General features: G+C 42.9%; 1 protein-coding gene across 2 annotated transcripts in view; it reads right to left on the bottom strand.

Annotated features, from left to right (window-relative positions):
- The window catches only part of SLC29A2 (solute carrier family 29 member 2), a 71,015-nt gene extending 56,621 nt beyond the window's left edge, over positions 1-14,394 (bottom strand). The window contains exon 1 of one of the 2 annotated variants that reach the window (XM_029612877.1): positions 14,326-14,394. The gene's annotated coding sequence lies outside the window, so the exon portion shown is untranslated. Of the gene's footprint in view, positions 1-1,423; positions 1,641-14,325 lie in introns of those variants that run through there. The other variant, XM_029612876.1, reaches the window with a different exon arrangement.
- Between the last annotated feature and the right edge of the window lie 3,829 nt (positions 14,395-18,223).

The following is an 18,223-nucleotide window of genomic DNA, read 5'->3' as shown; positions in this document are numbered from 1 at the left end:
GCTCTCGAAGCACCAGCAAAGGAACTGGGTAATATCCAGCTTGGCTGCGAAACTTTGGCCGATACCCTTCTTCTACCTATCCCTTTCCTCCAGTCCTGCTGGGGTCTACCCGGCGGTATTTCTGTTCCCCACTGCTCCGACTCATGCTTTCCTTTAAACTAAAGAGGGGGTGAGTGGCCCCTTTAAAACAGTATTAAATTACAGAAAATTACTCTAAGTAAAAAATGTATTATGCTCCCGAAACCTAATAAAAGAGAGGGATCAGTGCACTGAGAAGGTGAAGGGAAAACCCCAGAAACTTCACCTAAAAAATATAAAGCATGCTGGGACTTGCTTGCAAGGGCAGATTGGGTTCTGCAGCAGTGGAGGAAGCCCTTCTCCCAGAGCTCTAGGATTGTTAAACTCAAAAGAAAGTGAGAGAGAGAGAAAGAAAGAAATGTGTGCTCTGTTAACCTTATCTACCCCAAAATTTACCCTGAATGAGCTGGTGGTGGGCAATGAGAGAAAGAGCTATAAAATTAATATGGGGGTGGGGAGGTTGCTTGTAATACACAGGGATGATAAGCACCGCCTCCCCTATAGAACAAGCCAAATAAGAGAATATTTCAGTTGAAATGGAACAGAAATTTTATGTTTAAACAAAAACGATTAACATTTTCTAGAACCACGCAACCTATCGTCCCTAAAAAAAACAAAAGGAACTGGGGCAGGACTACATTTCCAGCATGCACTGGAGCAAAACCTGCACTGGATCAGCTTCTTGCGTTGACCCAGAGTAAGGTGGCAACCCTAGCAGCAAAAGCTTACTCGGACACTTTAAAAACAATGAAAAGCTATTGGGAGAGAAGCAAAAAAAAAAAAAAGCAGAGACAGAAGCCATGTCATTTTGCCTGCAGCCTTTAAGCCTGGGCCGACGCTCCCCCACGTGAGGAATTAAACACGTGGAGAGAGACGCAGGCAGGAACTCCGCTGTATAAAGGGCCAGAGGGGCACAAGCATCTCTAACGGAACAGACCTGCGAAGTATAACTTCTAGGGTTAAAACGCCTTCTTCTCCTCGCTTTATAAAACCTGTCCTGGACCCTTAAAAGACAGCCCGCCCCCCCACGACAAGGAAATAACGTGAGCTGCCACTCCGCCGAGTTAAGACAGAGGCTGATCCAGTCCTGGTTTAGCTCCACTGCATTTGGATGCAGATGTCAAGGCCCCTTTTTCTTAGGGAAATCGGAACTACTTCTCCATTCCCAAAACAGAAAAAGAATCAGGGCTGGATCCGGAGAGAAGGACTGGGTTATCAGATTCAAAAGCTTCCCCTCCCCCGATTCCCACGGGGATTCTAGGGAATGGATGGAGGACAAAAAAGGAAGGCAGGATTAATGTGGTTTGAAGGGCATCAGAAAGAATCGGGAGGACAGGAGACTGACCTTGGACTTGGCTTCTGGATCTCAGTGCCGATTCAACTCCTTCTTCCCTGGCGTTGGCCCCTCAGCCTATCTATCCTGTTGGCGAGGGAGAGTACAAGACTTAATGTGTGGGAACGCGCCGTGCTGCTGGTGGCTCTGTGCAGAAGAGGAATAGGATGCAATTGGGGACATCCCCCACTCCCACCCCCTCCTTCTGCAGCAGCTCACGTGATGCACAGACTTCCTTCCCACAGTTTGTACCTGCTGCAATTTTGTATGCGTTTTCTGATTAATACATTTATATTTTATTGTTATTACTGCATGGCATCTGATAGATCGTCGTGTTCTGAGGCCCAGACCTGAGCCAATCCCGGTGTCAACTCCTCTTCCTCAGTATCTATGGGATTTGTAGTTTGATTGCAGGGGTTGAAGGAAAGCTACCAAAGTAGCGATCGCAGCTCTCCCCCTTCCTGGAGGGAGTCCCACTCATCGCATAACAGCGACACCTACCGGCTGGCTCAGGAGCACCTTGGCACGGGGATCTGGTGAGAGTCGTAGACCACGTGTTTTGACTAAAGGATTGTCATCTCAAATTGCAGGTGGATTGTACAGGGAGATATAAAATAGAAAGCAGGAGATCGCCAAGGAAAAAAAGAAAGAACGAGATACATTCTAAAATTCTTAATGTGTAGCTACATATTTTCCTGTATGTGGATATATATAAAATTTGAATTAGTAGTAAGGTGTTTTTTTAGATGCATCCCCAGCACTCACCGCCTAAACCAAGTCTGCCTGCTGAAGACAAAACTCCAACACTGACATTTCCCCGAAGAACCAGCATCCCGAAGAACCACCAATCCCCTTATCCAGCCTTTACCTAGTCCGAGGAAGCTCTTATGAGGTAGAGAAAACTCCCTTCCTCACTGTGATTGTGTGCTATCAACACACTGTAATAAAACAGCTGGCATGGGCCAATCTGGTGAGTCAGTGCCATACAAAAGGTTCCCAGTTCAATTCCCAAATTGGGTCTTTCTTACCCCAGTCAACTGGAGATGCTGCAGAGGCAGAGCTGACAGCCTCTAGGGGTGGCAGTAAAGGGAGCCATGATCAGTACTAAAGGGCAACACGTGGTGGTTGGATTCAAGGCCCATGACTGCAGGGTTTCAGAAGGAGCCTTAGTGCATAGCCCTGGCCCAAGACCATCAGTGTAATCAGGGGCAGTTCTACCATGAGGCAGGGTGAGGCAGTCGCCTCAGGCGGCAAAATTTTGGAGTGGCAGAAAGTGTCCTCCCAAAACAACCCTTTCAGTGACCACTTCATTTCCCAGCCTAAAATAATTAAAAGTCCTGTGCAGCGACGCGAGATGAAGAACCTGTGGAGTTCCTAATCCCCACCTCCCAGGAGGTGGGGATTAGGAGTTTGTCCGTGGGCTGGTGGGGTTCCCTCCTCCACTGGGAGAAAGAGAATGGCGGGTTTATCGATGTGCCAATGGGTTTTCCACCATTGAAGCCGAGGCAAAGGCCAACAGCTGAAGAAATAAAGGCGAGAGAGAGGCCCTGGTGGAGCGTCTGCTGGACCCCATCCAGCCAGTGGTGGAGGAAAGGAAAGCTGGGTAGAGTCCTTGACATGAGTGAGGGTGTGTGCACGCGCGCATGTGTGTGAATAAGAGAGAGAGGGGGAATGTGTTAGCGTGACTGAGAGGGAGGGAGCATGTGTGTGTGTACATGTTAGAGAGTGCGTGAATATGAGTTTGTGCATCCCCACACCCTCTCTTACAAATCCACAACAATCTTGGGGTGAACAGAAACCGAAAATTCCAAGATGTGGAGAATGGGGAATATTTTTTTATCTTTACTCGTTTTATTAGGTGTTTGATTTGTCTGCTATTTTAAAATATTTTATTGGTGTTTGGGAATTTAAAAAAAATATTTATTTATGCTTTTTGTTAGTATGGTTTTACTGTTATGATTGATGTTTTATATCTCTTGATTTTATATGATGTTTTATGAGGAATAGTAATATTTCAGTTTTTCCATTGTTGCACTGCAGAGTCTGGCTTGATGCGGTTTCCAGTTCAGTTTTTGTTTGCATGTTCTATTTATATTTTATGGCTCTTTATTATGTGTTTAGTGAGGGTCTGTCTGTGTTCTGCATGGGTGACCAAGATCAGGTATTCATCTAGCTTGTAGTTTCTGTGAAAGGATCTATATCAGCTTGACGTGTTCATTTCTCAGTAATTTATTTTATTTATTTATTTAACAGTTTTTCTATACCGACATTAGTGGGACACATCATATCGGTTTACATTAAACAATAGATGGAAAATACAATGAACGGGGAGGGGACAGCAAAATGCAACATGGTGCAACAACGGTGCTGCAGATAGAGTAGGCTATAGTGGGGAGCCTGAGAAGGAGAACTGAGAAGTAACATGTTAACGTAATAACTTAAACATAATAACTTAGAGTGCATGAAGTTAATGGTAAGGTGATGAGGTGACATGATGAAATACGTGGATCTAGTCTGGATATGCCTGGTGGAAAAGCCAGGTCTTTAGCATTTTCTTGAATTTGAAGGGGCAGGGCTCAAGGCGGAGATTTGTAGGTAGGGCATTCCAACGAGTGGGGCCAGCAATAGGTGTACTGGTGTTTTAGGGTCTGATGTAATATTTGCAGGGTTGCCTTTCATAGGTAGGTTGTTACTGTTTGAATAATGGTATTTAGTGCTCTCTTGGTATGGGAGGTTTACTATATTTTAATTGTAGCTCAGTTTATTCATGGTTTTCTGAGGGCCAAGCCCACACCCATCACTTGTTAAAATACGTAGGCCTAATACCATATGGTTTGTTGGCAACTTGGCAGGGCATATAAATATAATATAAATGTTGAAAGTGATGCTTTAATCTCATAAGATTGACTTTGAATGTTCTTTTTCATGTAAACTCTGTTATTATTAATGCATAATTGTTAATTGTGTGTGGGAAGGGCTGGAGACAGGGGAACAAAGCTGTAAAGTTTGCTTAGGGCGCCTAATTCCCGTGCACCAGCCCTGAGAGAGTGCACCATGCACAGACGCTCACTATTCACCCATCTTCTGGGGATGGTAGGAGGCAGGGGGTAGGGTTCCTGGGAGTGTGACAGGATTGCCAGCTTCTTAGAAATTATATCATTGACACTGTCTGCCACTCTTCTGGGAATTGTGACCCTGCCTCCCCAGCATTTAAAATCACAAAAAATGCCAGACTCCAAGGAGACCCCCCCCCCTCTCCCCACACCTTTGCTCTCTTACCAATTTGACCTGTGCATTGCATGGGGGGAGGGGGAAAGAGGCATCGTCTCATCTCTCTCCTCGGGCAGCAGATTACCTTGAGCCGCTCCTGACTGTAATGACCAGACTAGTGCAGGGAAGCTTTGGTTTTCCTAACTAAAAGGAGGGTACCAACTGATTGGGGAGGTTCTGTGTAGAAATTATTGAGAGAGGTTTGGGAACAGCAGATGGTGTCACCTGGCTGTTTATCATCCCAAAGCACCATCTATCATTGTGGATTTCAGTTTAGCTTTGGTTGAAACAGGTTGTGGATTTTAATTTGGATGTTGTTGAAGCAGGAGCTCTCTGCCTCCTGTCTTACATTTTTTCCAAATTTAGGGGAAAGGGGGAAGGAAGTTTTCACATGTAGGGGTCAGCCATCCGTTGACCTGTCTATTCAGCCTTTAAGCTTGCTTTGGACTCTTTTAAGCCAGTTTTGTGAGATCCGATCCCCCGGGTTACAGTGGATTGGGGCACCCCTGTAGTCAAGGCTGGATTTGTGGTAAGAAAGACCTGTAATGCACCATTTCTCCTTCCGAGGATAGAGCTGACAGTGACCTGATACAGAAGAGTTATATTTTTGAATGAACTGCTTTTTGCACTGTCCTATCTGTTTGGAAGCAAGGAAGCTTTCTCCATCCTTCCTGCCTTGTTCCGAATTTTCCCCTTTTTGGGTTCGAAAGACTGCTTTTGTTCCACTCGGAGCCGATGGCCCTTGGTGCCCAGGACTCCGAGTTTTTTTATTCTGAAAGAAACGGAAGAGTGGAGCGGTTTGTCTGAGTTGTTGCTGCAGTGTGAAATATTGCATAGGGGAGATTGAGGGGCCCACCAGGCGCTGCCTGAGGAGTTATAGTGATTCAAGAGGACCTAGGAAGAATATAAAATCTGGGACTAAGTGCTGATAAACTATTGGGACCGTATTCTGACCACCTTCAGTGGGAAGAGCTGGCACAATAAACTGGGATATTTAAAGGAGGACTGAATTAAGATCAGTCTGATAAATCTGACGTGTTTGGAGTAAATGGGAAACAGAAGGCATTCATTAAAATTAAACGTCCTTCCAGAAGAATGGAGAGACTTTGCTAAGAGACACGGGTTTATTAATCTATCTGCCGTCTTATAATTTATTGACTTTAATTGAAGATCCGAGCTGGAGCTGTCAGTATTATCAAGTCATCTAATCAACCATCAGTAAAAGGAATTGGAATCTGCCCTTCTTCTCCTGCGGGTTTATTGCATGCATTGACTGTGATGATTATCAGTGCTGTATACCAGGGACAGAAAGGGCTTGTTGCCAAAAAGGAGCTCGGTATAAGAACTATTGTTCATCCCCACACTGGAATCCTGGGACTCAGAGAGTAAAGCTATCTGGTGGGGCAAGGGAGAGCCTGAGAGGCAGTGGAAGAGGATTGTACAGAAAGGGTCCATCTCTTTTCTATGTGCCCCTGGATGCAAGCAAAAGGATCTGTCCTGCACAGGGGTTACACTAGATATGTTGTGAAGGGGGGAGAGGGGTAAGCATGGAGGATAGAGGGCCGGTGCAAGGGAATTAGGCACCCTAAGTGAACCTTCAGTCTTGTGCCTTCAGCTTTACACATCTATTGGTGGCATCTCTGGCACAGCATCCACCTTTCACCCTCTGCCAAGTCCTGCATCCCCTGTCCACAGTGCCCAGCATCCTCCTTCTGTCTGTCCCCCTTTCCATCATCTTTCCTTTTTTCTTCTCCCCCCACCATCCTCTTTTTCCCTCTTCACTCTATGTTCAGCACACCAGCATCACCGCAATTTCTTTAATCCCCTTTTTGCAGTGCTAAGCATCTCCTCTCTCTGCCCCCTATCTGCCCAAAATCCTGTCTCTCCACACTACTCTCAACTGTTTAGAATTTCCTCTCTCGCTCCATCCCGTCCTCGCCTGCCCGGCATCCTCTCTCTACTCTTCCTCACCCATCCAATTTCCTGTCTGTCTCTACCACAGCTCTTGCAGCTCTGCACCTTAAAAGTGGCTCGGTGGCACCTGGGGGTTTCTAGGGGGTTTTGGCCAATCTCTGTCCCCCAAATTTTAGCACCTTAGGTGACTCCTTAGTTATCCGCTATCTGTTATTGCTCTTACGACATAAGAACATAAGAAAATGCCATACTGGGTCAGACCAAGGGTCCATCAAGCCCAGCATCCTGTTTCCAACAGAGGCCAATCCAGGCCATAAGAACCTGGCAAGTACCCAAAAACTAAGTCTATTCCATGCTACTGATACAATTAATAGCAGTGGCTATTCCCTAAGTGAACTTAATAGCAGGTAATGGACTTCTCCTCCAAGAACTTATCCAATCCTTTTTTAAACACAGCTATACTAACTGCACTAACCACATCCTCTGGCAACAAATTCCAGAGTTTAATTGTGCGTTGAGTAAAAAAGAACTTTCTCCGATTAGTTTTAAATGTGCCCCATGCTAACTTCATGGAGTGCCCCCTTGTCTTTCTATTATCCGAAAGAGTAAATAACCGATTCACATCTACCCGTTCTAGACCTCTCATGATTTTAAACACCTCTATCATATCCCCCCTCAGTCGTCTCTTCTCCAAGCTGAAAAGTCCTAACCTCTTTAGTCTTTCCTCATAGGGGAGCTGTTCCATTCCCCTTATCATTTTGGTAGCCCTTCTCTGTACCTTCTCCATCGCAATTATATCTTTTTTGAGATGCGGCGACCAGAATTGTACACAGTATTCAAGGTGCGGTCTCACCATGGAGCGATACAGAGGCATTATGACATTTTCTGTTTTATTCACCATTCCCTTTCTAATAATTCCCAACATTCTGTTTGCTTTTTTGACTGCTGCAGCACACTGAACTGACGATTTCAATGTGTTATCCACTATGACACCTAGATCTCTTTCTTGGGTTGTAGCACCTAATATGGAACCCAACATTGTGTAATTATAGCATGGGTTATTTTTCCCTATATGCATCACCACTTCCACACTCTGTAAACTCCCATTGCATCATACTGTAAACCACTGTATTGATCACAAATTGTAATCATCTTTATGTTCGTTCATTGCACATGTTAAAACGTTATATGTATTGTTTGTTTCACCTGTAAACCGCTGTGAAGGCCAGTTCCAAACAACGGTATATAAAAACACATAAATAAATAAAATAAATAGCATAATGTATTTATCTTTATTTAAAATATTTATAAACTGCTTATAATGAATCTCGCTAAGCAGAGTACATGTCATGGAAGAACCAGCCCTGAGAAGATATAAAATAAGGGGGGAAAAATCCCCGTGTAGCTGAGAATGAAGTCTTATGGTGCCCGCTCCCAGCCTTGGTTCTGATTGAGCTGAAAGGACAAAGTTGCAAACTTGTGCCAATTCAACCCCTTTTTGCGTGCTACCACATGTCCAATAAATGCGCATGGAGTTTACAAAGGAGCAGGAGAAAACAGCTGGATCCAAAAAAAAATAAGAATGAGGGCCGCGTGGCATGCGCGCCCTAAGGTACACGAGGAGCATGGCGGGAGGCAGTGCCCAAGCCGGTCCGGGGACACCGGAGAGGATGGCGGGCAGACGCTGCGGCAGCCAGACGTCCACAGGGTGCAGGAGGAGTCGCAGAAAAAGAAAGGTAGGTGGAGTGAAGCCGTCAGGCAGTGACAGTTGCAACACCCATTCAGATGTTCAGGGTGTGTTGGAGCTCCACATGCTCAATGAAACACGTGTGTGTGTGTACAATTGTCATCCCCCAAACAAGTTTTGGTTTTGCATCCATTCAACATCGGACCCACAAGGATCATGATGGGGGATGTATCCGGGTATTAACAAATACCCACGTGGATTATGAAGGGGTATTGTTCGGGGGGGAATCCACATATTCTACGAATATGTGCACACAATTATGCAATGGAATAACAGGGCAGGCTGGAGAGACCATTTTGGTCTTTATCTGCCATTATTGACTATGAGCTCAATATTCAAAAGACATAGGCATCTACCTTTAAGAGCTAGGTGTCTACACTTTTGAATTTAAACATTTTTATGGACTCGGCCCCTAAATTTAAGTGCCTTAAAAATGGTTCCTAACTTAAGGCCCCTAAATAATGGGTGGGGTGAGGGATGGGGAAACAAATTTAGGTGCTCTGCACTGGTCCTCTAGCCAAGCCGCCTTAATTTAATTTTGGTCATGTCGATAGCAATAGTAACTTTAAACATATCAGGCTAAGGTTCCTAAAGTGAAATGTAAGAGTTTATATTCAGCCGTTTAAGAGGCCTTAATAAGGCTTCTCATTAAGGCATCTTAAAGCAGGTATGGAGCCCTCTTCTGAAGCCCTCTTCTGAAAATCTGTTACTATGTAATTATGCCATCTAATGTTGAGGTTTTCCATCTGATAATAATACATATTTTTATAGCGCTATTCAATGCATACAGCACTGTACACTATTTATTTTATTTAGGCATTTTATATACCATCGTTCCATAAGAAGATCAGAATGGTTTACAAAAGCGACATTCATATTATAGGTCAACATGACATCTAAGACGTTCACCAGAGGGCTAGGTTAGTAGGAAGTGAAACATAATTTCCATTTTAATAGTCATCATATATTAGTCAGAGAGTTGTCTTAGTACACTTTACATCACTCGATACTTGTCGTTATCTCTTCTAGCATTATCAATGTTTTTAACATGTAGTTTTCTACATATTGATATTTTATGTTGGATCATATGCATTTTTGGAGAGCCAAGTTTTCATTGTATATTGTACTCTTGACCTACCTTGATGCACTCTCTAACTAGCAGCTATGAAGCTAGGTCGAGAGTACATTGTAGAAATCTCATCTTTATGTACCTTGCATCCCTTCAAATCACATAACATCTTCACTGATGTGGACTGTGCTGTTCGTACCTCTGACTGTGCATTTACAATGGCATAAGAGATTTGTATTCATTTATGGGCTTTGTCTTAGCTACAGCCACCTTTATAAGTTACTATGTATCCATATAATTAATTGTATCAAGATGTTTTACAATGTGTTACAATTTTGCTTGCTGCTTATTTTGAAGGTAAGTGTCTGAACATTATTTAAGAGGCTGAACTGTTTTATAGAGACAAACCATTGACATCGTACAAAATAGGTATTTTTAAAATCTTATAGTAGTCCATGATTAATTTATATATGGGGTTATGCATATAATTACATTTATTTATTAAGTAGTTGTTAATCAATAAGTGATTGATCGGTGCTATTTATCAGACCATGTTAGAATACTGTTGTTATTCAAAAGTATCTAATAGTAAATTATGTTTGTGTTTTTGATTTTTTATAATTTATATAATTTCATTAACATTGTTTGTTGTATGCATTTTTATCTATGTTTGTATTCACATTTAAATGTTTTTATATGTGATTTCATTTATTTTTGTCCTGTCAGCCCCTGAAGCAGCTCAAAGAGCGAAACTCGGCCTGAGTCGGGCATTATATGATGTTCTGTGCGAAATAAAGGAACTCCTGGTGTTCACCGATCCTCTTTTTTTGGTTCTTACTGCTATCTTGGATCGGTTTCCGGTTTGCTTTTTTGAACTCGTCATTGACTCCATGACTGCAATCGGCTTCAAACAAATAATAAAAACTCCTACCCACAAAGCGGGACACACCCTTGACCTCATCTTCACCAATAAAAAAATCCCAAACAACACACCACCAACAGCAACCACACTTCCTTGGTCAGACCACAAACTAATACAAACCAAGCTACACCTTGAAACCCACATCCCGGAACCAAATAAACTCAATAAAATCATCAATTTCAATAAACCATGCACCAGCGAAGACTTAATTGAAATATTTCCAGACTCCCTCAAAGCCCTAAACTTAACTGACACAAACTCCGCCGTAGACTCATGGCTCAGTATCAACACAGACATCGCTAAGATCAAATGCCCTCTCATAAAAAAAGAACTCAAACCATCCTCCAAACAAAAAGCGCCATGGTACACCCCTGAACTGAAGAAAATCAAACACCTATTAAGACAAGCCGAAAAGAAATGGAGATGAAACCCCACTCCCCAGCTGAAAGACCGTTTCAGGACCATACTTGATATATATACAACATTGAGAAAGCCAAATGTGACTTCTACGCTATGAAAATACATAATTACCAATTTAACCCCAGAACCCTATTTGCATATGTCAATAACCTTATCCAACCAGTTCAAAACTCACCCAAAAACGCCAATCAGAAAAACAACTGCGACGAACTAGCCCAATTCAACAACAAAATATTAAATCTAATCGCAAAGAACCCCAACATAAATGATGAAGCCACTACAGACTCAAGCCCAAACAACAACAAATAGGCACACTTTGAAATTGAGGCAATCATACAAAACATCAATCCTGCTGCACACCCCATTGATCCCATTCCTATAATATTCCTTAAGCAAATACCTAACCACATAGCCAAACCAACAGCAAACATAGTCAACCTCTCCCTCGATCAAGGCATTTTCCCAGATAATCTAAAATGCGCCATCAAGCCGATCCTCAATAAGCCACAACTTGACAAATCAGATCCAACAAACCACAGACCAATCTCGAATCTCCCCTTCATAGCCAAGATCCTTGAAAAAATTGTGAATCGTCATCTCTCAGAACGTCCACAATATACTATTTCCAGCCCAGCACGGCTTCAGAGCATCCCTCAGCACCAAAACCCTGCTACTCTCCCTCTCAGACACAATCCACAGATGTCTGGACTGTGATTACTCTTATTTACTCATCCTCCTTGACATCTCCGCGGCATTTGACAGCGTCAATCACAAAACTCTACTTCTCAGACTAAAAGAAATCGGCCTAAATGGCACAACTCTTAGCTGGTTCAACTCATACCTATCCAACAGGTCCTACAAAGTCAAATTCAATGACACCGAATCCAAGCAGATTCCTCTTCCACACGATGTTCCACAAGGCTCTTCCCTCTCATCCACACTGTTTAACATTTACATGACCCCCCCCCCCCTATACAAACTCCTAAACGAAATAGGGCTATTATACTATGTATATGCTGATGATGTTCAAATTCTACTCCCAATCAAAGACTCGATTGAACACACCCTAAACCTATGGAACTCCCATCTAACTACAATAAAACACCTACTCTCTCAACTATCCCTCACTCTCAATCAAAACAGAAATCCTATTCATATCCAACAAACCCAACCCACCTCCCTTCATCGACCCCACCACGCCTCAACTAAAAAAACAAACACTCTCATCGTTCTTGATAGCCAACTAAACTTCAAAAGACACATTAACAACAATGTTAAGAGACGGATTCCACAAACTCCAGATCCTAAGAAAAATCAAACCACTTCTGTACCCACAAGATGTTCGAACAGTCCTACAAGCCCTTCTGTTTTCTAAACTCGACTACTGCAACACCTTACTACTGGGCCTCCCAGCATCTACCCTCAAACCTATCCAACTACTACAAAACGCTGATGCCAGAGCTCTCATAAATAGCAGTAGATCGGACCACATCACACCCATCTTCAAAGCATTACATTGGCTGCTCATTCCACAGAGAATCCAATACAAGACCTTAAGCATCATGCATAAAATCCTCCACAACGACAAATCCAACTGGCTGACAAACCCCCTACATCTCCATACTCCCCAAAGGAACCTTCGCTCCTCAAACACCAGACTCCTATAAACACCGTCCCCGAAAGTGACACATAGGCTATCTGTAAGGGAACGAACGGTATCACTTGCTGGCCCCACCCTGTGGAATAAACTACCAGCAGATCTAAGAACAAATCCGTCAACCCAATCTTTCAAGAAAAACCTTAAAACCTGGCTCTTCCACAAAGCCTTTGCAGCAATAAAATGACCACAACCTAAATCCGACCATAACCCCTGTACATCAGGGAAAACTCACTGTTACCTCTTAAGTTAACACCCACCGCCTTGCTCCACCCCCTCATTACCTATTGAACTGCTCATCAACAATAATTATCTTCCTGCAAAATCCACACCATTAATTATCTGTTCAACTGTCTCCCTGTTACAGATATTATTTTGCAATAAACAATAAGAACCCCTGAGTTTTCCTGCTCCACTTAGTTCCCCGCAAACCCACATAACATGTAATATACATACTTTTTGATTATGTAATATATAAGCCTTGATTATTTGTTTAACCGTTCATCAGTTATAGATGCTCTATTGTAATATGTACCATCCTCACCTCTGATTATTTGTTCAACCGTTTATCTGTTGTTCCTTGTAATTAAGAAAAGGAAACGCTCAGGTTTCCTGCACAACTCAGTTCTATGTAAACCGATGTGATATGTAAAATCGAATATCAGTATATAAAAACAAATAAATAAATAAACCTAAGCAGTGTCACTAAGTAGTATCCCCTACAAGATCACCCTTCTCGGCTGTCTGCAGTGAATGTGCATGAGATATATTTACATAAATCTAAAGAGTGGGGGTGATGAATTCTTATTTTTCGTGCCATATAGTTAACTCCTCCCTACCTTAAGCAACTCGTTTACAAAAATCAAAGCAGCAGAAGTGAGCAAATTAGGTGGAATCCCCTCCCCATGGGCGTGGCCTGCCTCTAAGACGTCACAAACGGACCATTGTTACCGGGAAAATTCAGTAACGGAATTTTCTTCAAAGAATACAAATGACCTCCCGCCAATTTGTTTTTTTTCTTTGTTTTAATTCTAGCAAACTATAACACATTTTTAAACTGCTGCGTCTCAGGCCAAATCAGCTTTAGCCGAGGAGTTCCGAATAAATTCTGATCGCGTACTAGGAAGTTAAAGAACACAACAAGAGCGCCAAAAATGTTTACAAGGAAATTTATTTTGTATTTTTTCATTCATTCTCTCCCTAAGATCTGCCATAAAAATATCACGCTTGTTACAGATCCTGGAACTATGCATTGAAGCCTCTTTTTCTAAGATTAAAAAGTTCCCTTTGCAAAATAAAAAAAAAAAATCGTGTATACAAATCCTACCCAGCCTGGATCTATAAAGCTAAAATAAAGTATTTAACTCCCTTTGCAAACAGAATAAACACGTGTTGGTGTATACATATGCTCCTATATTATATATTATACATACAAACGTGTGTATGTGAATATATAGAGAGAGATACAATCACACGTTTCTATATTATACATCTATACACACAGATAAGACTGCAGAAAGTCTCTGCCTGAAAATAAAGACAGGCTTTAAAATAACAACTGAAAATCTGTCTTTTCTCAGAGGGAACCAGAAATCTGCAAAGTAAAGCTTGAAACCTTGGCCTGAAATAGTTCCTGTCGGAAAAGTTAGCATTTGTTTGTTCTTTTAAAATATGCAAAAGCAAAAAAAAAAAAAAAAGCTTTAATAAATTGCATTACATTTGCATTCAGCAACTCCACATTTTCGCTGGATATCCTGCAATCACTAAAAATAAACATCTATCCATGTGCAAGCCACCACTGGCAGTAGAATCCCACTTTCTGTCCCCACTAGATTAATTGCAATTACTTTTTTAAGACAGATAATAGCCCCAGAGGCTGTTCTAAGCGAACCGACAGACATTGTCAATATATTACCTGGATTTCCCCTAGCCTTTTGCTTTCTTGCGATTTTTTTCACAGAGGCACCAGAAAAACTGAAGAATCTTCCCGGAGTTTAGAGAAATACAATTTACGCGCCAATCACACTCCACCCCTTTAAAGCCGGAAATAATTGGTTTAACCCTTTTCTGCCTGCTGACAGTAGCCTCCCAGATCCCTGGCTAGAGACAGAAACAAAGTAAAATGTGCAAAAATCCTGAGTTGCAATCTGCGATAATTATAATGTAATTATTATATATGCACTCATTAGAGCCTTGTAATAACCACAGCAGAGACTCATCCACAGAGACGCCAGACGCAACCATGCAGACTAAAAGACAGAGGGACCACCTACAGCACACAGAGAGGATGGCAGTGTCAAGAGAGACTGACGGAGGCTACAGAGCCAGACACAGACATGCAGACAGCATGAGACACACAGATTCCCAGAAAAACACACAGTAGGAGACCCATATAGACAGAGAACTCCCTCCCTTCATACAAAGGATTAGCCACAGTAGTCAAGGTGAGGCATCACAAAGAACCTGTTCAAGGGCATCATCACTTCCCTTTGCCTGCTAGTTATACCTCTCTCTATTCAACCCAGTTCCCTCTTCAGCTATCTGTGCTGTATTCCTTCTTTACATGTATTAGTGTTACACCTGCATGGTGCTTCAATGAAGTGGTTGTTTGTGCTATTCGTGCTTTATGTGTATCAGTATTTGTTACGGTTCTGGCCGCGAGCGCCGCGACCAGACCCTTACCTCCGAGTTCCTGGACCCGTTCCTGCTTCTGGTGGCCTAGTTCGCGGCCACCGCGAGGGCCGTGCCGCCGGGAAGCCTCCCATGGACGCCCTGCTCCTAGGTGCGCACCGCTTGGGCGCTTTTCTAGGCCGTTTCCCGCCAGTGGTGACTCAGCCCAATTTCTGACATCAGATGCTGCGGCCTTGATAAACCGGCCGCGGACACTCAGTCTTTTCCTTGCAACGGGCTTACCTATCAGATCCCTGTTGCTTCGTGCCCCGGAGTGAGCTGCCTTCTTGGTACTCGCTCCGTCCCTGCTTACCTGCTACAGTACCTGCTTGGTTCTTGCTTGCCAGCTACAGTACCTGCTTTGAAGGAAGTTTTTGTTATGTAAAGCAAATATGCCTATTGAAAAAACCGCTCCAAATATATAGCAGTTGGATTTTTAAATTTTACTGTCATCATTTTGTGAGATTGTTTGGCGATACTGTATGTTGGGAAGTCACGACCTGATAGAAGACTATGTACAAAATGTAGTCATTTCCAGTAGAAGGATAAAAGGCTCCACGTTGCCGCCATGTTGTTTGAATAGCGAGTCTGAAGTCAGATCGCAGGAGAAAAATATAAAGATAGCGGGTTGGATATCGAGCTGATGGAACACTGTGAAGACTCTAAAACGAATTCCTCCGAAGCAGGACCTGTCAGTTCGAAACATGATCATGTCGGGGCTGGACTATTGCTAGATATACAGAGATGAGTACTTTTCCAATTGCAAATAAAAATTGACATCTGAATAGGGTTTGATTTATTGTTAGTAGTACTTCTATGAGTATTCACCTAATTGCATATGAAGATTGATATTGAAGTTCGTCAGCATACAGAAAGATATCGTTTAAAATATTTTAAAGAAAATTCAGAAAAAGATTGAAATATAAAAATGTTGAAAATAAAGAAGAGAGACCTACTACCCTTTTGAGTTTGGTTGATACACAACCTCTGAAAGTGTGGGTCCTACATAAACAATACATTACATATATTTATATTTCGAATGTGGCTATTTGAAATGTTTTGAAAGATACACCAGTAAACCAATTGAGTTATGCTTACGTGTATCAATATCAGGGCTGGTGCTAGATTTTTTTACTGCTCTGTGCGAGCAGTTATAGTGCTGTCCCCTCCTTGTTTTTTTTTGTTCTTTTTCCAATAACCACTATACAATACAAACAGTCTCTGTTTCAGTTTCTCTCACACTCTCTCTGTCCTACTTTTACTTAGGTTCATCCTCTGTCCCTGGATTCCCTTCTCAGTTGATAACAGCGCGGGGGGGGGAGGAGCGTTAATGTAAACTTCACGCGGCGACACATCCCGGCCTTCCCTAGTTCCCTCTAATTAAGGAGCAGGCTGGGAGGGAACTTTCCTACCCCTTCCCCTCTCTTCCCCAACCCCTAAATCCTACCTTTTTCCTTTTTTTGTTTTTGTCTTCCAACTTCCTTCAGGGCCCTACCTGAAGTAAGTTGCGCGTGCCGACAGAGCGATGAATAGCGCTGTCCCGGCCCACACCCTCCCCGCCGCCAGGCCCGCCCCTTCAAAGAGGCCCGGCAGTTCTGTGTGTAACGGGGGATACGCGCGTGGCCAGGCCCCTTTGAAAATGCGAGCGGCGCGTGCAAGGCTCAGCCACGCGCATAATCCCCGTTTGTAACGTGCGCAACCTTTGGAAAATCTACCCGTAAATTTATAAAGTCAATGTGAATTCCTTCAAATCATGCCACCCGCCCGCCACCGTAACAATGTTTTGTGTACTCAAAATGACGTGTTCATCATCTTAGTCAGTGTCTTTATCCTGGGAGGTCGTCAGGAAGGCCAGGAGAGCACTAAAGGCTTTAATAGATATACATGGAACACATTGTGAATTTGCAAGGTGGTGGGTAGCCTGAGCTGTTATGTCACTGGTCCAAGCTGCCGAAGGATGGGAAACAGACCTATGAAGCTAGGTGTCAGTCGTAGAGAAAGGATGCATAAGCGCAGATGTTGGGCGCTTAGCCACACTGGCCAGGTCGGAGATTCTTTCAAACACTGAACAAATCCTAAGGTTCTTAGAATTTTTATTCTACAACGGGAGCTGATCAACCGAGAATAAGCTAAGTAATTTTTCTTTAAAGTTGAGTTGAAGGCTCCATTTGGGAAACTGAATTGCACCGCTTCCACAGTTCATTATAAATATTTAAAAATTAATATGGACAACAAAAAGGCATTCATTTAATTAAGTATAAAAGGCACAGTATCACTATAAAATAGAGGAGATTTTTGGCTAATGATTTTGCCCTTTGCCAAAATAAGTGATTTTTCACTAATATTTGGCATCTGAAGTCTTTTCCTCCTTTTAATAAAATAAACAAAAATATATATAAAATATGATTTAGTGTTTGCAATGTGCAATTAAGTGCAAAGTCTTTTTGATTGGGCGAATAGAGGAGCCAGGTCAGGAGCCAAAAATAGCCTAGAGAGAGGTCCAAAATGTGTCATTTTAGAGAATCTGTCCACTATGACCCATATCATAGTGAAACCATGTGAGAGGGGGAGGTCCACAATGAAGTCTGTGGAAATGTGAGTCCAGGGTTCCATGGGGGCTGGCAATGGCCAGGGTTGGGTATGAACAGATTTGTTCTGTTCACAAGTAGGGCAGGAATGCATACAATTCTTTATGTCTCTCTTCACTTGAGGCCACTAGTAGTGGCATTGAAGGAGGTCAAGAGTTCAGGATACTCCAGGATGTCCCACCACGCGAGAGTCGTGTATCCATTTCAACACTCTTTCCCGGAGCCTCTCGAGCACGACCATCTTCCCAGCAGGAATAGGAGTAGCAGAATTGAGGATGATTCTTGCAGCATCAATGATGTGTCGGGGGGGGGGGGGGGTCTTCATTATATCTTCCATTAAAAAGGAATGAGAGAGTGCATCTGCGTATAGGTTCTTCACAGCCAGTTGACAGCGGAGTTCAAAATCAAACTGGCAAAAGAGGGGCCAGCAGGCTTGCCTGGGATTGAGTTGCTGGGCTTGCTGGAGGTACTCCACATTCTTATGATCCATGTAGGTGATGATCCAGTGCTTGGCACCCTCTAGGAGGTGTTGCCATTCTTCCAACACAAATTTTA

The sequence above is a fragment of the Rhinatrema bivittatum genome, chromosome 8 (genome assembly GCF_901001135.1).
Source record: "Rhinatrema bivittatum chromosome 8, aRhiBiv1.1, whole genome shotgun sequence".
Classification (NCBI taxonomy): domain Eukaryota; kingdom Metazoa; phylum Chordata; class Amphibia; order Gymnophiona; family Rhinatrematidae; genus Rhinatrema; species Rhinatrema bivittatum.
The sequence above is the reverse complement of the archived record's forward strand: the minus strand, read 5'-3'. Positions and strand labels throughout refer to the sequence as shown.